Source organism: Podarcis bocagei (genome assembly GCF_964188305.1).
Source record: "Podarcis bocagei genome assembly, chromosome: 6".
NCBI lineage: Eukaryota > Metazoa > Chordata > Lepidosauria > Squamata > Lacertidae > Podarcis > Podarcis bocagei.
The window spans coordinates 62834267-62858284 of NC_138130.1; the positions used below are offsets into that span (position 1 = coordinate 62834267).

Here is a 24018-nt window from a genome sequence, read left to right on the forward strand (position 1 = left end):
TGCTTCACATTTGCATAATTGGATTGCAACTCCTGTTTCTTTCAGGAGTGGCTCCTTACTTGTGGAATGTCCTCCTTAGGAAGGCTTGCCTGGTGCCTACTTTAATGTAGTTTTGATACCTGGCAAATAGGTTTCCTCACAGACCTTTTAAATTGCAACATTTTACCTTAAGACTATTTTAGGCTGTGATCATCTGCTGTTGGTTTGTTCCTCTCTCTTTTTTATTGGTCTCCCAGGTCCTAGAGAGCCAGTGTGGTGTAGTGGTTAAGGGCGGTAGTATCGTAATCTGGGGAACCGGGTTCGCGTCTCCGCTCCTCCACATGCAGCTGCTGGGTGACCTTGGGCCAGTCACACTTCTCTGAAGTCTCTCAGCCCCACTCACCTCACAGAGTGTGTGTTGTGGAGGAAGGGAAAGGAGAATGTTAGCCGCTTTGAGACTCCTGAAGGGGAGTGAAAGGTGGGATATCAAATCCAAACTCTTCTTCTTCATATAATTTCAACAATGCCAACATTATAATATTTTAAATTGTACTACAATGGCTGTCATCCAGACAGTAAGTGTATTTCATTAGCTGGTGTATTAGCTGGTCAGTCTTTCTTGAGAGGAAGTTGCTTTTCAACACCAAATAGGCAATGTGTGGACAGTATATGGGTATATCCAATGGGAATCTTTTTCTTGGCATACTGTTCTCCCAATGGTCAAGCAAATGGCTGTGGGAAATCTGCAAGAGCAACAGCACTCTCCTAGCAATTTGGGATTCCCGGTAACTGGTATTCAGAAATGATCCAGATTACAGCTTCTTGTAGTGTCATTCTTAAAACTCCAAAGGAAAAGAGGGCTGAACCAATTAATAGGCCCCCAAAACCTTCATAATACAAATGATACAGCTGTTTTTGAAAACAATAGTTTGCATATCTAACCATAATGACGTTTAAGGGCTATTTTACATTATGGAAATAGAAAATCCATTTCTCCATTAAACTAAAAGCTAAAAAAAAACAGATTTTCTATTAAAATCAAAGGAGTTGCACTGATATAAAATTCATGTAAAAAATGGAAAAATCCACCAAAACTAACCCTGCTTTACAATAATTCCAGGAAATGACGCTGCAAAATTATATATGTTGTTTTAATACAGGCTGAAGAGTAGGTTTTGTATCCCTTGTTTTTGCTCTACTGGGGAATCATATCAGAACTTTTATTTTATTTTATTTTATTATTTTATTTTATTTTATTTTATTTATATACTGTCCTACACCCGTAGGTCTCTGGACAGTTCACAGAATAAATTTATCAAACATCTCTTCTTCCCCTGAATGACATTTTGAAATTGTAGTACATTAAAAATTACCAATCAGTATCAATCCGAAATTGCTTCCAGAGTGTGGTAGGAGTCCATTAATATCTTCCATATGGACATAAATCCAAAGGCTTTCATTGCCAGAATCATTTTTGGCACAACTCTTAGGTGTGTGTGTGATAATTAATTATTCTCATCATCCCTTTTCTTTTTTCCTGCTTGTTTCCCATTCCTGATTTTTAATTATTTCTGGTTATGAGGTGAATTTTTTCACTGCCGAGCATATTGGAGGGTACATAATATAAGTAATGTGTGGGGAAGGAATAGTAGTTCACACCCACATCAAGGGCAGACTTTGGTAAATTGACCCCATGAATGAAGACAAAATTTGTTGCCCCCCCCAAAAAAAAATTATTTCTTATTTTCACAATAATTTATTTGGGTATAGTTACTTTTATGGATTTTCTCAGTAGGTAGCCAGATAAATACAGTTGCTGCTGTTATTATTGTTGTAGTAGCAGTGGTAGTTATTTTGTGCCCCCTCAGCTCTGCGCCCAGTTCAGGGGAACCACCTTCATTTCCCTAAATCTGGCATTGCACACACACGCACATACTGTATTCTGTATCCTATATGTGCAAACCTCTCCATTCTAAAGAATTTGTGTGTTCTCTACTCCCACCCTCCATGTTCTACCTTGCATGGTCATAAAAGACACTTGAAAAATACTATTACAGAATATGCAATGTATAGTGATGGGTATCATGGGAAGAATATGGGATTATTATACCCAACTGTACTCACATCTAAACAAAATCAATTTTATTTTATACCAATCTTCAGAACAGTATCCTAATTACTGCAGTGGTAATAGTTCTGCTAATTGCACGAGTGCTGTTATGAACACAACATAACTTAGACAAAAAAACAACTCAGTTTACAACTCAGTAGAGAATCACCATGCACACAATACAAAATTTAATTGGAAATTAATAAACAAATTAGTGGCACCTTTCTTCATAATAAGCCAGCTAGCCTGCAGGCAACCAAACTAAGCACAAAAGTACCCATCCAATTATGCAAATGAGTGCTGTCTAAATAGAGAAATAGTAAATTCAGATATTTAATTCCTGTGAGATTGCAATCCTAAATATATTTACTAGGAAGTAAGCTCCGTGGTATTTACTTCTTTACTGTAAGTCTGCTATTTCTCCTGCAATTTATAACATGCAAAATGTATGATATATGCTCTGGATGGTAATTGTTTGCAGTTCCACTTTTTTTTGAGAAACCCTCCTCCAATAATAATGAAACTGTAGTTTTGTATGTAGTAATTCATTTTAAACAAATGAATGAATAAATAAAAGCATAAAACATGCATTCAAATTTTATTGCTATGTGTTAAGCATCAGTGAATCTCTGTAGCGGCTAGGATCAAAATAATACTGGAGAGATTCACAGACAGAGAAAAATTCCTTCCAGTAGCACCTTAAAGACCAACTAAGTTAGTTCTTGGTATGAGCTTTCGTGTGCATGCACACTTCTTTAGATGCAGACAGAGAAAGACAGTCATTCCACAGCTATAGGTATTTGTGCTGGAAGCCTACATTGCTTTACTTAGCTGGTCTGTATGACTTGTATTTTTGGTAAATCTCGTTGCCCATTTGTATGAGTAATTGGCCATGTGTTGTGAAATTTATGGCCAATAATAAAATATAGAGTTGGAAAAGATCTTTTAGGTCATCTAGTCCAGCCCCTGCCCCATACAGGTTCTGCAAGTCAGGATGCAACTACACTACCCTTGATAAATGATGGACTAGTCTCTGCTTGAATATTTCCAGGAAAGGAAGGCCCATCACTTTCTGAAGCAATCAGTTCTATTGTTAGGCAAATTTTCCCTATGGTTACCTCAAAACTGCACTCTTTCAATTATCCAAACATTTTTTCTGCTCCATCTTCTAAATGACAACCTTTTTAGTATATGTGAAGACTACTGTCTTGTCTTTCGTTAACCTCTCTTCTCCAGGTAAAACATGCCCAGTTCTTCTAACTATGTGCCTTACAGGACTTGGTTTCCACACATCTCACAATCCTGGTTGCCCTCCAGTTGGTCAGTGTCTTTGTTAAAATGTGGTACCTAGAATACATCACAATATTCTAGAACAGTGGTTCTAAATACTGTAGACCATCTGTTTTGCAAAAGCAAAGCTATGGACCACCTACTTTTAGAATTGTTGATATTTCTATGGTAGTTTTGGTAAAGGGAATGGTGCCATGGATCCCCTGAGTGGGTTACGAGGAACTCCTGGCGTTCATGGACCACCAACTGGGAACTTCTGCTCTAGAGGCAATCTGACCAGTGCAGAATAAACTGGAACTTTTACTTCTGATGGTCTGGAGACTGTGTTCCTGTTAATGCATTCTGAGATTGCATTGACTTCTTTAGCAACTGCCATTGCACTGCTGGCTCATGCTCAATTTATGATCAACTAAGACACCTACATCCTTTTCATATGTCCTGCTGTCAAGCCAGATATCTTCCATCCAGTGCCTTTGATTGTTGGTACCTTAATGGAGGACTTTATACTTATTTCTGTTGAATTTCATCTTGTTGGTTTCAGCTCAGTGTACCAACCTGTCAAGAATATTTTGAATCTTGCTTCTGTGTTGCAGCTCCATTGTATGATAAATGAAAGCTACTAGAGTGTCATGACATAGTTGTTTTTCAACTTGTGATCTCTGTCAATTGCATAAAGCATTGATTGTCATTAGGCTGATGGATAGATACATTTTGGAATTAACAGGTCAATGTCTTTTCTCTATGTATGCTTCTAAAATATTCCTCATCTAATTCCCCCCCCCCTAGATTTTGCAGTTTCCAAATTCCCTTATCATATTTCATAAAGCCATTGCACTGAGCAGCTTCCATTAAACAAAACATACACACTTGTACAAGGCATACTGCATTCAGAGTTTACCAGCTTTTTCTGTCCCTTCATGTCTTTCCTTAGCCCTCCTAAATTAAATATGTGCATATGTGCATTGATTAAATACTGCCAATGAGCAATCCTTGTGTAATTGCACGTAAGGCTTTATCAAGATATGTGTGTGACATTTCACCATTGAGCAGTAGCAGACATGCACTTCAGTAGAACATCGAACAAAATATAATCTTGATGGAATTATACACATGGAGATTGCTTTTCCTCCCAGGTGTTTTATCAATGCACACATTTGCATTGGTAATGCAGAAGGGGGAAAGATGCAAATGAACTGAAGAAATGGAAGGCAGTGTCTAGCAGCTCATGACCAAACTCCAGAACTAACATTAGAACATCTTAATTAAACTAGAATTCAGAACGCATAGAACACAGTACAGAATGTTTCACAGAATAATTAAGGAATGGAATGAGGAACATATGTTATTCTCAAGCTTTCTCCATACTAATTAGACAAGCCACCTTATTGCTTCTTCTCAAAGCTCTTCTTTTTGTTCTGCTTCCTCCCTCTATCATACAGCCCCGATTGCATCCTTGCCCTCATCTGCTTTACTGACGTGCCTAAGGGCTCATATCCACTGGCTTTGATTTCTAAACATGGCAGCCCATCATGTATCTAAATGTGCTGTTTCTTGATTTGACAGTCTTTGCCATGGCCTATCAAAAGTCCGTATGGAGGCTGACTTGCATTTTTCTCTTGGGGTATTAGATTGGAAGTCATGAATCTGTCATTAGTGGTAGTCACTTGCTGTAGATTGAATACGGGTGACAATTTGCTAAGTAGTAACTTAATATGTTGTGATTAAAATTACTTGCATGCCAAACAGTGAAAAAAACCTCACTACTTTTCTGAAGGTGAAGCAAGAGGCTAGCAAGAATAAGAACACCCTTACTACTTGGCAGGACAATACAGATGACAAATGATAGTTTATCATGGAATTGCATGCATACTATGGGATGTTACCGCTTAGCAAATTGTTGTTTTGCATTGTCTGGTGTTCACACTATGGTTTATAGAAGCCTTCCACAACCAGGTGCCCTCTAGGTGTTTGGGAATACAACTCATCCAAGTCCAAGCCATCATGATCAAGCCTCCCATGACAATGGGAATTCTAGTCCAAAATATCTGGAGGCTCCAGGTTGGGGAAGGCTAGTTTACAGGAAAAAGCTGAGGTATGTGTGTGCTACGATGGGGTAAGAAGGTCAGAAATTCCTTTCTTAATAAGTAATTTGCTATTGTGTTAGTATGTCAGATTTCAGAGACCCATGTCTCCCATACACAGAGGTGACATTTAGAATTCAATATATCAGGTATACAAATATGAATGCTAGGTAAAAATGAATACTGCTGGTGATCACTAACGTGAGAGACTTTTCTTATGGCAGATCATTCATAGGGAAATCTAAGAACATTTATTAGATTTAAGAGTAGGTAACTTAATAGACTCAACCAGTCCTGAAACATTTTAAAATTTATAGTTACTTTAATATAACAGATTTTCTAAAAATAGAAAATAGCATGGAGACACAATGTGTGTGTATATAATCAAGTTCCATGCCAACGAACGTGATAGAGCTTATTAAAAATAGTGGCCCCAAACTGCCAGAATTAACTTGGCATTTATTAGATGTCTAGGAATAAGCTAAAATGTAGAATATAAGAGTGAGATTTTTGACTTCCAAAAGCTCTTGGCATCCATCAAAATGAATGAATGGGAATCTGGCAAAATAATGATAGCAAGTGTATTGCTGTTGGAAGGGGGGGGGAAGAATTTAAAATGTTTGTGAGAAGAAATTTGACCTTTCATATAAAAGACATGATAGTTTTCTATGGAAAATTGGCCCATGAACCTGAATTTAAGGCACACACAGATCCTCCCTAAAATACACCTTTCCATTCTATTGAGAAACAATTTCAAGTTATGGTGCAGTGAAACGTTTCCTTACCTTACTTACGTTATAATTTTGTGTGCCTGGAAAAGCACCTGGAATCAATTATGCACATAGACACTTAAGTCCAGGGTTGGTTATCTTCACAATTGTTTTTCTTTCTCTAAAAAGTAGTCTAATATCCTGATCACAGACTGATTTCACTGCCCGTATTGTTATGTACCCTTTCTCCACCTCTTTATCTCCCTGTTGTTGTTTTTTTTTAAAAAATAGGAGATAGAGAAGTGGAAATGGAATTCTCTTGTTTCTGCATTTCCCAAATATGTTGGGTGTGTGGAAGAAATCCTCATGTAAGAAATAGGGCTGTGCACAGCCTCCAAATCTCAGTCGGGGCCTAATCTATTACTTGGAATTAGCCCTGATCTGACCTGGATCTGGGGCCCGAAGCAATTCAGGGGCTAGCACTAATGTGTAATTAGAGTTTAGGGTTTAATATGCAGACAGGAAGGCATGGGGGAAAGAAAGATCTCTGTGTTTGGGAGGCAAACACAACTGGGTAGTCCCGGTTTAAATAGGGTTGCCATATAAGACTCCATACTGATTTTAAGCTTTTGGAGCTGTTTCTACTGCTTTTTCCATCGCGTTGTCATACTTCTGGGTTTTCTTTGGCATTTTGCCGATTTGGCAAAATTCCTCCCTGACACCATTTTTGCACCTGAATACCAGGACTGTCAGGAATTTTCCTGATATACGGCAAGCCTAGGTTTAAGGGGGAAGAGAGAAAGCAAGCGGAGCACAGTAGTAGCTGCCCCCCCTTGACACCTCCTCCCTTCCTTCCCTACTTTCCCCTCTATTCATTATTAGGCTCCTGCCATCTCTGCCTCCATCTTGTGTTCCCTTGCTCTCTCCATCCTGCAGCCAGAGTTGTGCAGAGCTGGTAATAGGCCCAGGCCAGATGGGAAATGTAGGTCCCATTTTAATAATCTTTACCAAAGGGCCCCTTCCCCTTTGCCTCTAGCAAGGGAACTGTGAGTAGGCCCCCTCAAAATTGTAGGCCCATGCCAATTGGACCCCTGCCCCTCTCTCTGTTCTGTCCTGCAATGGGAACCACAATGGAAGGACTCAAGGCAGTGGCAGTGGCGCCAAACAGATTAGGAGCCATGGGTATGAGATGATAGAGCCAAGGAATAAGTTGAGCCAACATATTCTCTGTGGTCAATGGTACAAGCCCATCTGTTGCACAGAGGATCTGCCTCTACCCAGGAGGGGGAGGAGGCAGCCTAGGTAACATATGATACTTCCTCTCCCTCTGCCCTGCCTCCTTTTTGACAGCCCCAGATAACTCTTGATACCAGGCAGGTTATTGTACCGTCTTCCAGACTTAATAGCACAAACTGGTGAGGTTGGCATGATGTTTCTTTGCTAAAACAACAAATCACCCAGACTTCTAGTTTCCCTGTTTTTGAAACAAGGAGTGAGTGATTCAATCAGGTCACAAATTCATTTCCTGGCATCTCCAGTTAAAAGGATCTGATATAGCAGGGATGGGAAAGACCATGGCTTAAAATGTTGGAGAGCCAAGCAGTTCTCTGAAAAGCCACCAAAAGTCATGCAGTTGAGAAAGTCCCACCACAACTGAATCCCATATTTGAACAGTCTCTGGCACACTGCTGCTGTGTGTAGGATTATGGCATAAAGCAGAAATTTATTCAAAGCTGAAGGATATTCATATTAGGGTAACCCATGAATAAAAAGACTAGGGCAGGGAATGGAAAAGAAGCATGGTAGACTAATGTAATACAACAATGAAGAAATTGTATAGGGCAAAGTTGGTTGTGTGGGAGTGTATGATGAAGATAAGGAGGTGTGAGAAGTACATGTGAGCTTTCTATAGGAAGACTGGGGTCCAAGTATAAAACCCAAATAATACAAAATATCAGAAGGTGAAGAAAGATATACTGAGTCTGAAAAAGGCAAATGAATTGTGGTGTATAAGTATAAAAGTGTTGAAAGAGCAACCAAGATTTTCATATACTCTGGAAAGTATGTGGGATAAAGATACCTCTCTCTGATCATGTGGTTTTTCTTCTCTTATTTTCTTTCAGAAAGGAGTGCAGTAATTTTCACAGCGCTGTGGTTTATAATAGAAGGAATTTATTAGAGAAGGTGTCCAGGAATAGCCTATTACATTACCATCTAATCTGACTCAATTAAAAGTCCCAGGGAAAAATACTTCAGCTTTTCCCTCTCTAAGCCTTTTCTTTCTGATTTGCAAATGAGTTACTAAAAAATCACATCTGCAGGCATTAATGTAAAACTGTCATTTATGCTGTACCTTGCAATTATGTTGAAATTCAATGGAATGAATTTATGTTAATGTTATTTGAAAAATAATGCACACAGGTCTTTCTCTTCTTGTTTTTGTGCCATCTTGACATAGTCTGTCAATCTGGGGTAAATGTGGTCATCTTGAAGTGGTGTAGTAGAGCAGGAATTCAGGGAAACACAGCTCTTACATTTTTCACAGCAGGAGTAATGACATAATCTTTGGGAGCAGTCTTGCCAGTATTGCTGCTGGTTGAAGGAAAGCTCTGGCCTGGCACATAGCCCTTTTGTTAGATAGACTAGGCTGACAAAGTCTGCTACTGAGCGTCATGCTTGATCAGAGATGTGAACCCATATCTCCTCAGCTGAGAAGTCCAACGTGCTAATTGCTAAGTTGGATCCTCCTAATTGAGGGTCCGTGTTGTGCGTGGGCCCGAGGCGCACCCCCATCCATGGGGTGGGGATGAGCTCAAGCCTTGTGGTGCCCCACGGTTGCGCCACGGCATATTGGCTAATCAGTGTGGAGTAATCGTGTGGGCCATTAAAAGCCAGTGGCGTGTCGCTGGGGCTTTACCTGGCTTCACGCTGCCGAACCCCCCCCCCCAGTGTTTTAGGTTTCTGCTTTGGCCTTGCTCTGGGCTTCGGCTGGTCGTCTGTTTTGGAACAGGGGCTAGGTAGGGATTTTTTCCATTTGGCAGATTGGCACTGTCCATTTTCACCTACCTTTTAGCAATTGTCATAACTTTATAAGGTTTGGCAGTTAGGCATTGGCTTAGTGAGCTGTGGGGGAGGGGAGGTGTGGCCATCACCTGCCCCTCCAGGTACAAGGGTATTCTGTTAAAGGAATCTACGGGTCTGAATTTTGTCCAAAGTCTGCTTGTGGGGCTAGGGCTATACCAGGACCCTGCTGGTGAGCTTCAGTTGGTCGCCATCAATGGAGCTCCCTCTGTTGGTGGTTTGCCCTTCTAGACTTCCTGCAAGGCGGGCAGGAGTCAGATATAGTTATTGCCAATGCCTAAGCCAATACCACTCACATTGCTGTAATCAATAAAGTTGTGACCTAAATTTTGCCCATTAAACTTAAACTAAAATTCTGTGTCAATGTGTTTTTATTATTTTATTAGGGGTGCGTTGGGCCTTGTCGGCAAATCAGCCTTTGCCAGTTGATGCCTTTTCCAACTCTTTTTGGGACTGCAGTTATGGACTCTCTATTGGTATGTGGCTCTGGAAGCCGTTATGATAAGCTCCTGCACTTCAAAATGAAACACAACATCACTGGTGATCAATTAAGTGGTTCAGGTTTTTCCTAACTCTCCAATCAGTTAAGTTGAATGGAATAGCCTTTTTCAATTTCTATAAGATAAGAAACTTAAAAGAAATGGAACTTAAACAATGGCTTTATTCCTTGAAGGGCACAATTCCCCCACATAGTGCATGCCATTTAAATTTATACATTCTTGACATATTGTTGGATTAATTGAATTGTATTCTATTTAAACAAAGTGGCAGCCCTGTTTCTTGGCCTGATTAAAGTTATTGAGTTTACAGCATCGTATTCTTTGGCTCTGGTGAAGGAAGCATTTCTTTAATTGCTTCCTTAATGCACCCTGCCTGTCTCCTTCCAGAATAAATGGGTGAGATTGTCAGGTTTCACTCTATGTGTGTTTTGGAGAAATTTATATAATAGTCAATTTTGTATTAAAAGTGATTAGATCACAGGATACAGCTGTCCACAGATATTACTGCCATAATTTAAAACATGGAGTATCAGCAGAATTCTAACACTTATATTTTGAGGTGATAACAGTGTGAACTACTATTTCAGGAAGAAAAGAAAAGAAAGAGACTACTAAATGACATTGATATCACATAAAAAATTTTTTAGCTTTTCAACTGAATCCAATAATACAGTTCTACCAAATAGCCCTTTTATTAAATCTAATTATATTCAATTATAATGTTCACATTAACTCTTTTATTTTCTAGATCCTTGACTTTAAAGACAAACCCATATTCCCATTACAATACATCCCCCAAAGAAATGTGTTTACATGGTGTACAATTATTTTATTTTCATAAAAATTGAGTATTGTATTCCTTTGTTATTGTAAAAAAAGAAAAGAAAGAAAGCCTCTTTATTTTAACCACAGTTGCCCTTGAAACGTGGTTGTGAAATGTGTCTTTATTAAATCTGTCTGGTCTAAGTGTCAAAGCTATCTTTTATTTAGAGCACTTCATAGCAACATTTGTAACAATCTTTTTTCTTCTTCAATTGGTTAAAAGTGTCAACTTTCTCCTCAGTCAAGGCAGTCTTAAATTTGCACATAATCTTTCAAATGTTAGTGACTGCTTTTGCAACCAGAACTTTGTGGCATGGCATGTTGGCAAACTTATAACTCAGATTTGTCATAAAACCACAGCGGTAGACATAAAACGCTATCATGAATCTTACTGCAAAACTTAAAACTGTGCATTTGGAAGAAGCAAATGCGCTATTCATAAGAGTGGTAAATGGCTGTACTGTTTTAAGATTCCAAATTAATTTCACAAAGCAGAAAGCATTCTGGTACTCTGGCTGAGCTCCAGTTCCCCAATCTCCTTTGAAGTTTTGATTGGATAAAGTGTTTTTAACTTCCTTTGCCAAAAACGCTTGCAGAATGTTGCTTAGTATTGTTAAGTGCACCACTGTGCTCTGTTCCAAGGATGGCTGCCTTTCACCTGCAGTGGAAGTCACTCTTCTATATGAATAGTTTATAATTAGCTAAAGTGCTCTTGGCTTTGTGGCTTTATTATATAGTTCTTATGTTTAGTTCATGAGTGATTCAGTTATATTGGAAAAAGAAATATTTTATTCTTTCAGTTAACATAAGTGCTACTATTGTTTATTTGTCTCGTTATATAGCCTGCCCCTCATTTTAGGATCCCAAGTCAGGGTTCAAGATACAAATCACATAAAATTACACAAAACAGCCATAAATCATACAAAATAAGAAGTAAAATCACAGAGCAGGCTCCCTACCACAGTTAATGCTAAAAGCTAAAGGTAAAAAGATAAAGGACCCCTGGTTGGTAAAGTCCAGTCAAATTTGACTATGGGGTGCGGTGCTCATCTCCCCTTTCAGGCCAAGGGCGTTTGTCCACAGACAGCTTTCTGGGTCATGTAGCTAGCATGACCAAACTGCTTCTGGCTCAACAGAACACTGTGACAGAAGCCAGAGTGCACGGAAACGCCGTTTAGCTTCCTGCTGAAGCAGTGCCTATTTATCTACTTGCGCTGGTATGCTTTTGAACTGCTAGGTTGGCAGGAGCTGGGACAAAGCGACAGCAGCTCACCCCATTGTGTGGATCTGAACTGCTCAAGAGGCTCAGTAGTTTAGACCACAGCGCCACCTGTGTCCCACTAAAACACTGAATATATCAAGGCAAACACATACACTTGGGATCACAAGGACAAAATAATTGATGACAGGTGGGGACAAATTCCACAGATGGGGCACCATTGCAGGGAAAGCTTAAACATTTTCCAAATTAAGTCAGCAGTAATAGGCAAGTGCTTGCAGATGCATTTGCATTTTCAAATGAACCCCTCATTTCATTAACTGGTAGACAACATCCAAATGCAAATTCTGTTATGTGTCCTTACCTGTAGATATGCTTATTGCAAAATGGCTCCCCATGTTGTTGGCCTCCCACTCCCATTAGTCCCAACCAGCATGTTCAATGGTCAGGGATGGTGAGAGATGTAGTTCAGTGGCATCTGGAGGGCCACAGATTTCCCCACCCCACTGAAACCAGAATTGAGATATTCATTTGTTCTTCATTTTTCTCCACTAAGATATTTTTTTTCAAAAAGCAACCGCTCCAGAGATCTCTGGGTGTATCTGTGTCCATCACAGTTGAATATGGCATCTAGAGTACTAATGGCTGCCATTAAGACATAGCCCTTGCTTCCAGTTTAAGGTAAAGGAACAGATGATGATGATTATTATTTTCCGCCCTTAATCCACAGGTTGTAGGGCAGTTCGCAAGATAAAAATACAGGATAAAAGCACAAAATGAATAGGTTTTTTAAAAAATCAACCCACTCCCACAAAGGATGAAGAGGAACATTTTTGCCTAGTGCCTAAAGATGCATTATGAAGGTGCGAGATGAAACTCCCTGGGGGAGAGCATTCCACAAATGGGGAGCCTCTGCAGAAAAGGCCTGTTCTCATGTTGCCACTCTCTGGACCTGCTATGGCGGAGGCACGTGAAGAAGGGCCTCAGATGATGATCACAGAGTCCAGGTCAGTTTATATCGGGAGTAGCGGTCCCTGAGGTATTGCAGTCCTGAGCTATTTAGGTACACCCACCCATAGATTTGAAGGCAGAAAGGCAAAAACCTGCTTTTCTCTTTTTGCCCAACAAAAATGAATTAATGCAACTGAAAGCAAGGAAACCAGCACACCTATTCTGTTATACTCCTATGACTTTGATGCATATGCAGTTTGTTGTTTTCACTAGGCTTTGGACAGCTAATGAAGGTTTGGATGATCAGAAATTTAAGAATCTATCTCTGTTTTGTTGACATGGTTGGTAAGACAGCAGGATTATCGGTTATATTCATGAAGATTGTTCTTGTGAATATCAGCCACCAAGCTGTCTCAGAAATGATTACACTTATTATTTGTTTTCAGTTTTGCCCTGACAGTTTTTCACAAAATTACTGATGCTGGAAGGTTTGAAAAACATACTGTATCACTGACAATACATGGAGGAATAGCAACCCACTCCTGCTGTCTTTTTTTTAAAAAAAGGATATTACCACCGTCTGGTAGGCTGTAGGGAAAGGAATAAAGCAGTGTTTGAAAACAAAAGAATAGCACAGAGAGGTAGGTGGAAAAGATGCTAGGGGGAACAAAAACTGCTGCAAGCAAGACTTACCATAATCATTCAAGGAGGGCTTACAAAAGGATATTAAAACTACCTGGGAGACCACAGCCTAGGGCCATTTTGGCAAGGAAAGGAGTAAAGAGAGACTGTAATGCAATAATAGTGGAGGATTTGATCACAGACAAACATTTAGAAAGGAAAATGGGAGGGAATAGCTTAAATTCATTGAATCAACCTCACTCTGTTTGGGTTTCCCTGTCTTCTTTTTGCCTATTGTTTGTGCAGGTTTCTTTTGTCAAATGCAGATATTCTCCCCCGCCCCCACCGGAATATCTAAAATTGCTTTAATACTTAGAAACACAATGCATTAAGTCTTTTTTTTAAAAAAAAATATAATTTATATTTTCAATGGAAAAAGGGGCAAGGGGGAGCACCTTTCTCCCATTATTTTTTTTCTGTTTTGCCATATTGACCACAGCCAACATTGACCAGGTGTGTTTCTTGGACCTCACAGGCTTTTAGCAAAAATCTGTTGTCTTTGTTTTAAGGGAAAACTCCACTGTTCCATACTAAATGTTGCTAGTCCTTGCCTTACAAGCTTCTGTGTATTGTTTTCCCTATGTGTTTTTCATTGTGACTCTTCTAAATATATATAGAGAGAGCAGCTCATCAGACAGTACATTAAATTTGTTATTATGTTGTAAATAACCAGAGGTTACTGAAAGCTCAGTTGCATACATGCACAGTGTGAACAAAGGTTTCCCCACATCTATTTCAGTACCAGGGACAGTGAACACAAAAGTGAAGGGAAAGTCTTGATCACATGGGAGCTCTGTGCATATTCAACTGCTTTCTGCTCTAGGAGATACTGATAGAACAAATAAATAAATATGAAGTTGTGTAAGTTCTTTTCACACATAAATTCAGGAATGTCTTCAGTCGAAGTCTTGCTATAGGTGAAATGAATAACCACTTTATGTATTTAAGCTATAGAATTTAATATTGTTTCCTTTTATGATTACTTTCAAATATGATATTCCTATACCTGTGCACAGCATATACTCTGGATCAGATAGTAGTCTCTTGAGTGCAGTTGTGAATATTGTATCTGTTCTGTACTGATGCAGAAAGAAGTACTGTAGTTTTGGAAAAAAATTTGCTTTGTCTTAGATGATATCCAGAGGTCACCTTTATGTAAGTTCTAGATTCAAAGGCACTGTAAAAGAATTGTGCCTGCCTGCACTAGGAATGGGAGCCTTATCTATGTTGCCATAAAGGTGCTCCAGTCAGTGGAAATTTGCAATCTTTAAATTTCAAAAACCCTTATACACCTATTGATATTTGTGGTGTGACCAGATTATCTGTGAAGCTACACATGAACCTTGGGCATGTGGAAGTGACCACTGGCCATTTTGACCAACATTAGCATACAGTTCTCAAGAGAGTTAGCCAATATTCAATATTTCCAAAATTTTAGCCACCCCATCTTAATGGTTGATGGAGCATTAGAAAGAAGACAAATCAAATACGTCCATTTTGGGGAGGATTTCATAGGCCATAATTTGAGCCACAGATTGTATCTGAAAGATAAGTACCTTGTATAGAGATTGGAGGGCTAGCCATCATATTTTGTACCCAGGGTTGTCCCTATGGTCATGGGGGATCCAAGACAAATCATACTGTGAATTTTTCCATCTTTCTAACTTGCACACTGTGTATCACAAAAAAGTTCATTGCAAAACTCACTAAACACTAGTTGGCTGAATCGGGTGTTTTCAACTTTCCTTCCTTTTGTGGTGCCTTTTTACATTAATTCTAAATTGACCTTGGTTCTTTCAGCTTAGTCTGTATTTAATTCTTTGTTTGAGCTCCACATTTATTCAATCTAATAGTGCTACTATCTTAACATTGCCAGTGAATGTTCAAATTGAATAAAAGCTCCATCTAGGTTGTTTTATATATATAATGCAGTGTAAAACAAAGGGTATCTTTTTTTCAGAACTTCATCTCAGATTTTTTTCTAATTCTGAGCTGAGCTACTGTATTCAGTGTTTTAAATGTCTACACTAATTAACTTTCTAGCTCAGCTTCTATCATAGACTACTCAAAGATTTATAACATTGAGGATCAGAAGGTTGAATCAAGGATTTAATAAAATGTGTTGGACAAAGAACAAGTTGTATAGCTGCACAGAATAATAAGAGTTCATTAAAGCATTGCTGATGTGGACATAATGATAATTGCTACTCATCTATTGAAATTGATTTAGTGCTTAGCCTTACTTAAACATGTCATTAACTAATTACTTTAACTAAACAGACTTTGCTGACAAACCTTTGAGTAACATACATTGCTAAATGTTTAAAGAGTAGCTTTGCTGAAACAGACTATAACATGTCAAAATGGAAGCTGATTCTAGAGATTCTGTGTTCCTTTCTCAAAAGAGTATCAGGGGTCCCTAATAAGGCTGTGTGTACATACAGTTTTTTCATGTATTAGATTTAACTCTGCTTTCCTCACTAGCAACCCCTTGTTGTGGACAGAACAATGGGATCTCGGTTCAAAATGTAGCAGCATGAATAAAGGGGGAGAATGTCAGGGTCTCAAAATAGCACAGTGCTTCCAGTTTACCTGACCACGGGTTTCCTGCAGGATTATTGTTCAAAAGCCAATGGGAAACTTAATAGAATAGGAAAAAGCCCCTTGCTTTCCAAGGGGAAAGCAAGAGGAACAACTCAGATAATTATGCACTTTAAAGTAAGTATCTATAGAAAAAAGGGAAAGCAAAAAATGAATTAGTTTATTCCAATAAAATAATCCAGTCCCTGGCTACACAGTCCCATTCACATTCTAGCTTTGGAGCTTAGGCTCTTTTTCCTCTATCAAATATTCATCTCTCCATTTCTGAATTTCTTCAAACAATTCTTCTTATAATTTTTTCAGAACTCTGCAAAAACTTTCTAAGAAAAACAAAGCCTTTGGTCTCCTATGGACCCATTGCTTCTAATTGCCAAAAAGGGCTTGGTTCCATGTGAATTTGTTCCCCTGATCTTTAACCCAAAGGCTTTCAGAACAGTTTCCACTTAAAACATCAAAATAAATTATTACATGAGGAGCACCAGCACAATCTCGGATTAAGCAAATAAAGCTGCAGATTAAAATAATTCTACAAATTGAAGCTAAAAGGACTGAGTGAATTAAAAAGGTCTTCATCTGAACTAGAAAGGCATCAGGGTCAACAGCAGGCAACATTCCTGGGGAAAGGTTACTTTTCACCTTACTTCAGAAGATGGAGGAAGTTTGCGGGTGAAGAGCCCTTAAGGATTATCTTAGTCCTATATCAGTCCACATTCAAGCCTTTATAATTAGTAATGGGTCCAATTAATTAATCCTATGTGTCATGGAGAGCGAGTTATTATATATGTAAAATTATAATACCAGAAGTGACAAGAGGTGTGTGAGAGAGCATGAGAATGAAAGAGAGTGCTGTTATAAGACTGCTGTTATAGTAGCACAGGAAAGTACAGAAGCCAGATTTGCTGGGAATATAAGGAAGAAATCATGCAGGGGGTAGGCTATAGGATCCATGTAAGTATGTCCAGTGAGCTTTCTGTTTTGGGTGTAGCATAAGATCTAGTAAGAGATGCAACATTGCATTTCCATAGAGTTGTGAAGTTTCAGGGACCCCTGACAGGCCTCTGGCCACTAGAAGTTACTGAGGTACCACCTACTGGGTGAGAGAGAGCAGTAAGAATCTCTTCTTATAAGTTTGACTGCATAAGCCAAAACAAGCACATGGGATGATAGGTGCTCCTCTCCTATAATGTTCCAGTCTAGAAGACGTTTAAAAACAACAACATTCAGATCAAGTAGTCATTTGAAACAAAATAAGAGATAATGGTTCTTTTCAACACCTTAACACAGATTTCCCTCTTCATCATTTTGTGCCTAGCATGAAAAGTATAAATGGCAAGTGGCTGAAATTTGGGGGAAATTACCTTATATGTATGTGATATGCCCTAGAACAGGTGTGATGAACTCATGACCCTCCAGATGTTGCTGGACTACAAACTGCTTCACCCATGATAATCCCTGATTAGCCTGGGGCTGATGGAACCCAACAAAATTGGAGAGCCATGGGTTCACCATGCATCTCCTAGAAGGAATGTGCTATAGTTTTACATCTCAGTAAATTCTGTGGTGATGTACTGAGGTGTAATTTTGCCCATCAACTTTTGAGAGTGGGCAAAAATTGATCAAAAGGGGAAAGTGAATAAGGCACCACTTGTAGAGGGTGCAAGCAGGGGCGTAGTAATGTGGGGGCGTGGGGAGTGGTGTCATGCCTAAGGAGGGTGACAAAACCCCGGGTGAATTGCAGTTGTGGCGCTCGCACACCCCCGGCGGGCGTATTTTTGCGATCAGCACAATCGTTGCCGTGAAAATCTGCCTGCAATCGCGCAACTACACCCAGCAGGTGGCACTTTCACCCCCTGGTGGTGGGTGCTTGCATCCCCGGCAGTGTACAGTTGCACCCCTTGCGGGCACTCCCCCACTGCTGCGCGAGGATTGTGGCGGTAGCCCCTGCGCAAGGATTGTGGCAGCCGCCCTGTGGGGGGGGGGTCGCTCTGCCCCATGGTTGAGTCGCCCAGCCCCCACTGCACCGGGTACCGGAGTAGCTAGCTACGCCCCTTGGTGCAAGTGTTTGTATTACCATGTTCATTTATTTGATACCCAGTGTATGGGAGAGGAGGGATTCATTACAGCAATTTAACCAGACAACCCCTCTATCTTTCTGTGTGTATGTAACATAGTCCTTAGGCTTGAGATGGAACAAAAAATGGTTTTTATCTATTGTAGGGGGGGAAAATAGATTTGATTTGAAATAATTAAAATAAAGAAAAAATAGAAAAAAACCATAATTTGTAAGAAGGCAGAAGGAGAATTATAAATTAACAAATGTACATTTTTTTTCAGATGACAGCTGCATTATAGGAGAAATAATTACTTGAAATATAGCTGCGTGTTCCCTTAAATACGATATTGATTTTTGTTTCTCTTTTTGGTGTATTTTTAATAATGCTAACAGTTATCCCCCCCCCCTCATGCTCAGAAAATGCAATAATAGTTGCAATAGCTGGATAAATGACCTCTCTATTATGAGAAAAAGAAAATCTTTTTGTATTGTGAGGAGGCTAGTAAAAATGTAACTTGTATGCCTTCCTGCAGCCTGTAGCTGAGGTCAATACAGTCATGCTAACATTGAGGCAGCTGTGTGGAATAGTTCACTTGCTCTATTTAGATTCCATTTAGATAGAGAGTCACTGAAGATGACAGAGATAATTGCTATAGCATACATGGAGACAAATTCATTCTTTTTCTTCCATTCACACTAGATGAACTAATCACAAAAAGGCCACACACTCTGTGTTGAGCAAGTGCTGAGTGTAACCTTGGGATGGACAGATCAGTCTATATCCCATCTGGGTCACTTTCACATCTGTTCACTCATTCAAATCTGTTTCCTTACTTATTAGTCAGCTATAATCCACACAGAAATGTGACTTAAAAGATGTGTTTGAATACATAATGTTACACTATTTTCTCTCATAATACACATTTTAAATGCATGTTGACACATATTTTTGAGTCAAGGAGTGTGTCTCAATGTTCAGAGGAGTGAACTATCTAATTGATAGCTGCTTTCAGATCCACACTTGAGCGTGGGATGTGCGGATTAGGTCAGGTCATATCACGAATTCACAGAACTGAATTCCTCAAGCATCCCATACTAATCCATCACAAAACATTAACAAATTACAACTGGTACAAAGTGAAAGCAATTTCCAAGAATTGTTCACACTACAAAACACACTGGGGTCTCTTGCATCCCTTAAAGGAGCCTTGAATCTGAATCACACATTCTAAATCTGACAAAAGTGAAATCTTTAATTGAATAATATGTGCATTGGTTGTATTACTTCTACATACTGGCAAACAGTGTGCTCATGTATCAAGTAAAGCTCACAGTCTTCACAAACTGCCACAGACTATCCAACCCTGAACCCTAGAGAGTCTTATCCCTGAATGCCAGCTGCCACAGACAAATGTACAGTACCCAAATAATGAAGCCTATGAAGGAGAGGCCCTCTGTCTTCCATATATCTAAAGCAATCCCAGAGAACATGACCAACCATTTCCTTGATCCTACAAAATGCACAACATCCAGAGTCAATCCTTCCAGTCCTAAGAGCAGAATGCCGTGTCAAAACTCTGAACATATTCAGAGTGGAGGAATGGGATGTAAATGTAATTCGTTGAATGAAATATGGCATTAGAATACAGAATTGCAACTAATGGGTCTTTTTGTTTTGTTGGGTTCCAGCTCATGTGCACATTTTGGGGAATGAGATGACTAGGAAGGCTCTAGGTCAGAGGGTCATTTATCTTGTGCTGTTGTCTCATTCAGAAGTTAAGCATTTTAGTTTGTGATATGATGCATTTACTGTAACCTGTTTTGAAGAAAGCTTTAACCTTATTACAAGATCACCACATGTGAAAAAGGTGCCTTCTTTTTCTTTACATTTCCAGCACTTATTTGACTTTGGTTTATACATTTTTGCCTATCTACTAGGTGTTAGGTACCATTTATATAGCCCATGGGTAGGCAGACTAAGGCCCGGGGGCTGGATCTGGCCCAATCGCCTTCTAAATCCAGCCCACAGACAGTCCGGGAATCAGTGTGTTTTTACATGAGTAGAATGTGTTCTTTTATTTAAAATGAATCTCTGGGTTATTTGTGGGGCCTGCCTGGTGTTTTTACATTAGTATAATGTGTACTTTTATTTAAAATGCGTCTCTGGGTTATTTGTGGGGCATAGGAATTCATTCATTCCCCCCCCAAAAAACATAGTCCAGCCCCCCACAAGGTCTGAGAGACAGTGGACCGGCCCCCTGCTGAAAAAGCTTGCTGACCCCTGATATAGCCTTTTCATATAATTTTCTCTTAAACCATAACATGTTTATATCCATATTCCATAATTGTTCCCATGCTTCCATTCCTATATTATGACTAATGAAGATTTCACTTGTTCATCCTTTGTCTGCCATTCCAATAACATCTTGTACATTTTAGAAATCACTTTAACACCACAATTTAACAGGTCTCTCTCTAAGTGTGATAGTTGTTCCCCAAACCCCTGCTTCATTTTCTTTTTAAATATTTCATTCAAATGATGATATTATAATCATGTTGTTAAGATTCCTGGTACATCCTTAAATTCTTTTAATTTAAATTCTCTGCCCTCCAGTTAATCCACACTTTAATAATAGCCACAAAACCATAAAGTCCAGTCCCATACATGTCTAAAAAAGAGTATAAACTCTTTCAATGTCTACGTCTTTTAACTCCCAGAGACAAAAGAAAAATAAAAGAGAGAGAAAAAAGAGGAAAAGCATTCACAAGAACCTGATTCTGCTTTCTCTCCTTCTTTCTAGAGTTCAAGTTTAATTTAAATGCTTTTGCAGCTAAGCAAACTTACTGGGAATAATCATAAAGGTGAAAATAAAAATATCACATCCAGATCTCCAATTCATGGTCTTAACTCAGTTCATTTACTGGTGTGCTAATATTTAAACACATTAGTAGTTATTTGTTCTTTTATTTCCCCTGCAGATTACCTTCCATGCAGTTGAGTGCCTGTGTCCAGGGGGGCACCTCCTTTTTTCCTTCCTGGTGTGGATCCAATTAAATTATAAACAGGAATTTAAAAATGTAAGTCCTTTTACCTTTTCCAGATTGGTCCCAAATCCTTTTATTTTAGGGAGGTTGCCGCTTTAATGACGGATCTCAAGGCTTCTTGCCGTGGGGTCGTGATTGTGCCGTGTGTCTGTGCTCAATCTTGGAGCCTCCCCTGGCTCTCCCTGGAGCTTCGGGAACTCCATGAGAACATCTACTAACACCGCTGGACCCTCCAGAACCTGAACTAAAACCCTCAGATTTTTAAAAAGAAGGTGTGTTGCCCTCACTGCCTTCCCATCTCCTCACTGCTCAGTGCTACCTATCTCTGCTGTCCGCCATTGCCCATGGCAGACCCAGAAGCTTGTGGATGTAATCTCACAGCTTCTGTCTATAATCTTTGAGAATTTTTGGAGAACAGGTGAGGGCCTGTGGACTCTGCTTCCTTGGAGGTTTGTAAGCATAGGTTGTATGGCCATCTGTCATATGATCTAGTTGAGATTCTTGCATTGCAGGGGGTTGGACTAGATGACTCTACAATTCAGTGATTCTGTTATCATTGTATTTGCTTGCTTCACCTTGCCTCACCCAATCCTTTAGGAATATAAACTGTCATCTTTGTTTTTTCTTCTGTGTGATTCCTTCACTCCAGCAAGGGTGTTCACCCAGAGCCTAGAAACAGGCGTCCATGCATATATTCTGCTGTACGGTATGAAGGATCATACCGTGGGAATACCATGTACATGGGAATGGGTGCTTCATGGCAGTAACAACACATGTATCCTACAGCAAAGTGTTGTGCGGATGCCTGATTATCGTCTTCCAAAGCAACTACTCTATTCTGAACTTAAAAATGGAAAGCGTAATGCTGGTGGTCAACAAAAGAGGTTTAAAGATTGTCTCAAGGCAAATATAAAAAAAAATGTAGTATAAACACCGACAACTGGGAAACACTGACCTGCGAGTGCTCCAGTTGGAGAACAGCTTTTACCAAAGGTGTCATGGGCTTTGAAGACACTCAAACTCAGGATGCAAGGGAGAAACGTGCTAAGAGGAAGGCACGTTTGGCAAATGCACACCATGATCAACTCCCTGCCCAGAAACCAATGTCCCTACTATGGAAGGACATGTGGATCCAGAATTGGCCTCCATAGTCACCTAAGGACTCATTGTTAAAACTGTGTTTATGGAAGACAATCTTGCTCGGATACGAGTGATCGCCAAAGAAGAAGAGGAAGAATAGAAACACCCACATGTAAAATGATTAATCATAAGTACTTAGACATCTCTGATTAGCTTTGTGAAGGAAAAGAATTGATTGTGTTTGTTTCCCAAGAAATAGTAAGCTCAACCAATGAACAATGAACAAGTGCTCACCACCTTTTCAGATGGGATATTTCTGTCATGCAGCACTCTGGTGCACGTGAGGCTCTCTGGATAGGGGGCAGTTTTTATATTGAGAATAATGCTCTAAGATATTATGATGCTAACATTGCTACTGCTGGACTCCAGTACTGGTGGGGTCAGAGAGGGATAAAGATGGGTCTTAAAAGCCCCATCACACTCACATTCCCCCCCCCCAAGGTGATGCAGCTTTGAACTGTGTAGGTAAGCCAGAATTGCTTGACTATTCTGTATTTCTCTAAGGCTATATCTGTTACTGAGTGAGCTATCCCTTCCTACAACACATTCAGTTGGATCATTATGGCCTGTCTGGAACACCATGTGGACCTACTATTGAACAAATATTGGATTATACTATGCTTATAAACCCCAGGCATACCGCAATTTTGTCAGTTATTCACACATAAGCACTCTGGGGGATTGTACTGTAGGTTGATGGGAAAATGCCTTAAAGCATACAACCATGAAGTACTTTTATCTTTCAGTGGTGCTTTTAGACTAGATTTGCTTTGAAGCCACTGAAGTTTAATCCTAAAATATATAGTAAGTTTTGTCTTTTACAAAATTTGCGCCACATCACAAAGTTTATAAATTGCTCAAAAATTGCTAGAAGAGAATTTATGTTTTCCTTAGTGGCTGTATTCCTTCAGGAAACACAATCAGTCATTTTTTTGACCACAGGAAAGCTCTATCATAAATAATGATGGTTGCAAGTTAGATTCCTTAAACTACTAGTATTCTATTACTATTGCTAATAACACCATTTTTGCTTTGAGAAACTGTGGTGTGCCTCTGACAGACTGAAAGATGATCTGAAAGAAACAGAATATGTTGATATACATACTTCTTTTTATGTATGTGATGAACATTTAGTGATTATAGGTATATTGAAAATAAGGATAAAGGAATAGTCTATCATTGTCCAACATGGATGATCTATTTGTTCAATGCAAAGAATTAATGCAGACACAAGTTATAGACATGCTGATTTAATTATGGATACATTTTCCAAATACAAGAGCTCCTAATTATGTATCAGGTGCAGAACCATGTATTAGGTCCAACCCAATTTGGTATAAGGTTCCTCACACTAAAAAAAAAAAAAAAAAAAAAAAAAAAGCCCTCTAACTGGTCTTCTCTAGTTTTCACCAAGATTGCCTGTTAAGCACAACTCAGATAGTGGCTTAAAACCTGGTCCATTTTGTACTGTCATCAATAGGGCTGCAGTACAGACTTTCTGTAATAACTGGTGTTAGCTCACAGAGGAAACAGGACATCTTTGGACACCATTTGGTATTATTTTGGGGTGTTTGTGGTCTCAAGTGTTCCTCTTGATATAATATAGTCTGTGCTAGACCCTAGTTGGTTCTGCTGCTTGTTCCCTCTAACAGTGACCTCAGATGTGAAGTGCCAACAGAATTGTAACCAAAACAAAGTTGTGAAAAGAATAGGAAAATGTTATCATGCTGAGGAGAATCTAAAAGTTTGCAGTAC

The 24018-nt window shown here is 39.3% G+C and overlaps 1 long non-coding RNA gene across 1 annotated transcript; it reads left to right on the top strand.

The window, feature by feature from the left end:
- Positions 1 to 9636: 9636 nt before the first annotated feature.
- On the top strand, positions 9637 to 21533 carry LOC308589960. The gene is made up of 3 exons (XR_014009583.1): positions 9637 to 9727; positions 12367 to 12473; positions 21058 to 21533. It is a non-coding gene; the product is annotated as an uncharacterized lncRNA (long non-coding RNA).
- The last annotated feature ends 2485 nt before the right edge of the window (positions 21534 to 24018 follow it).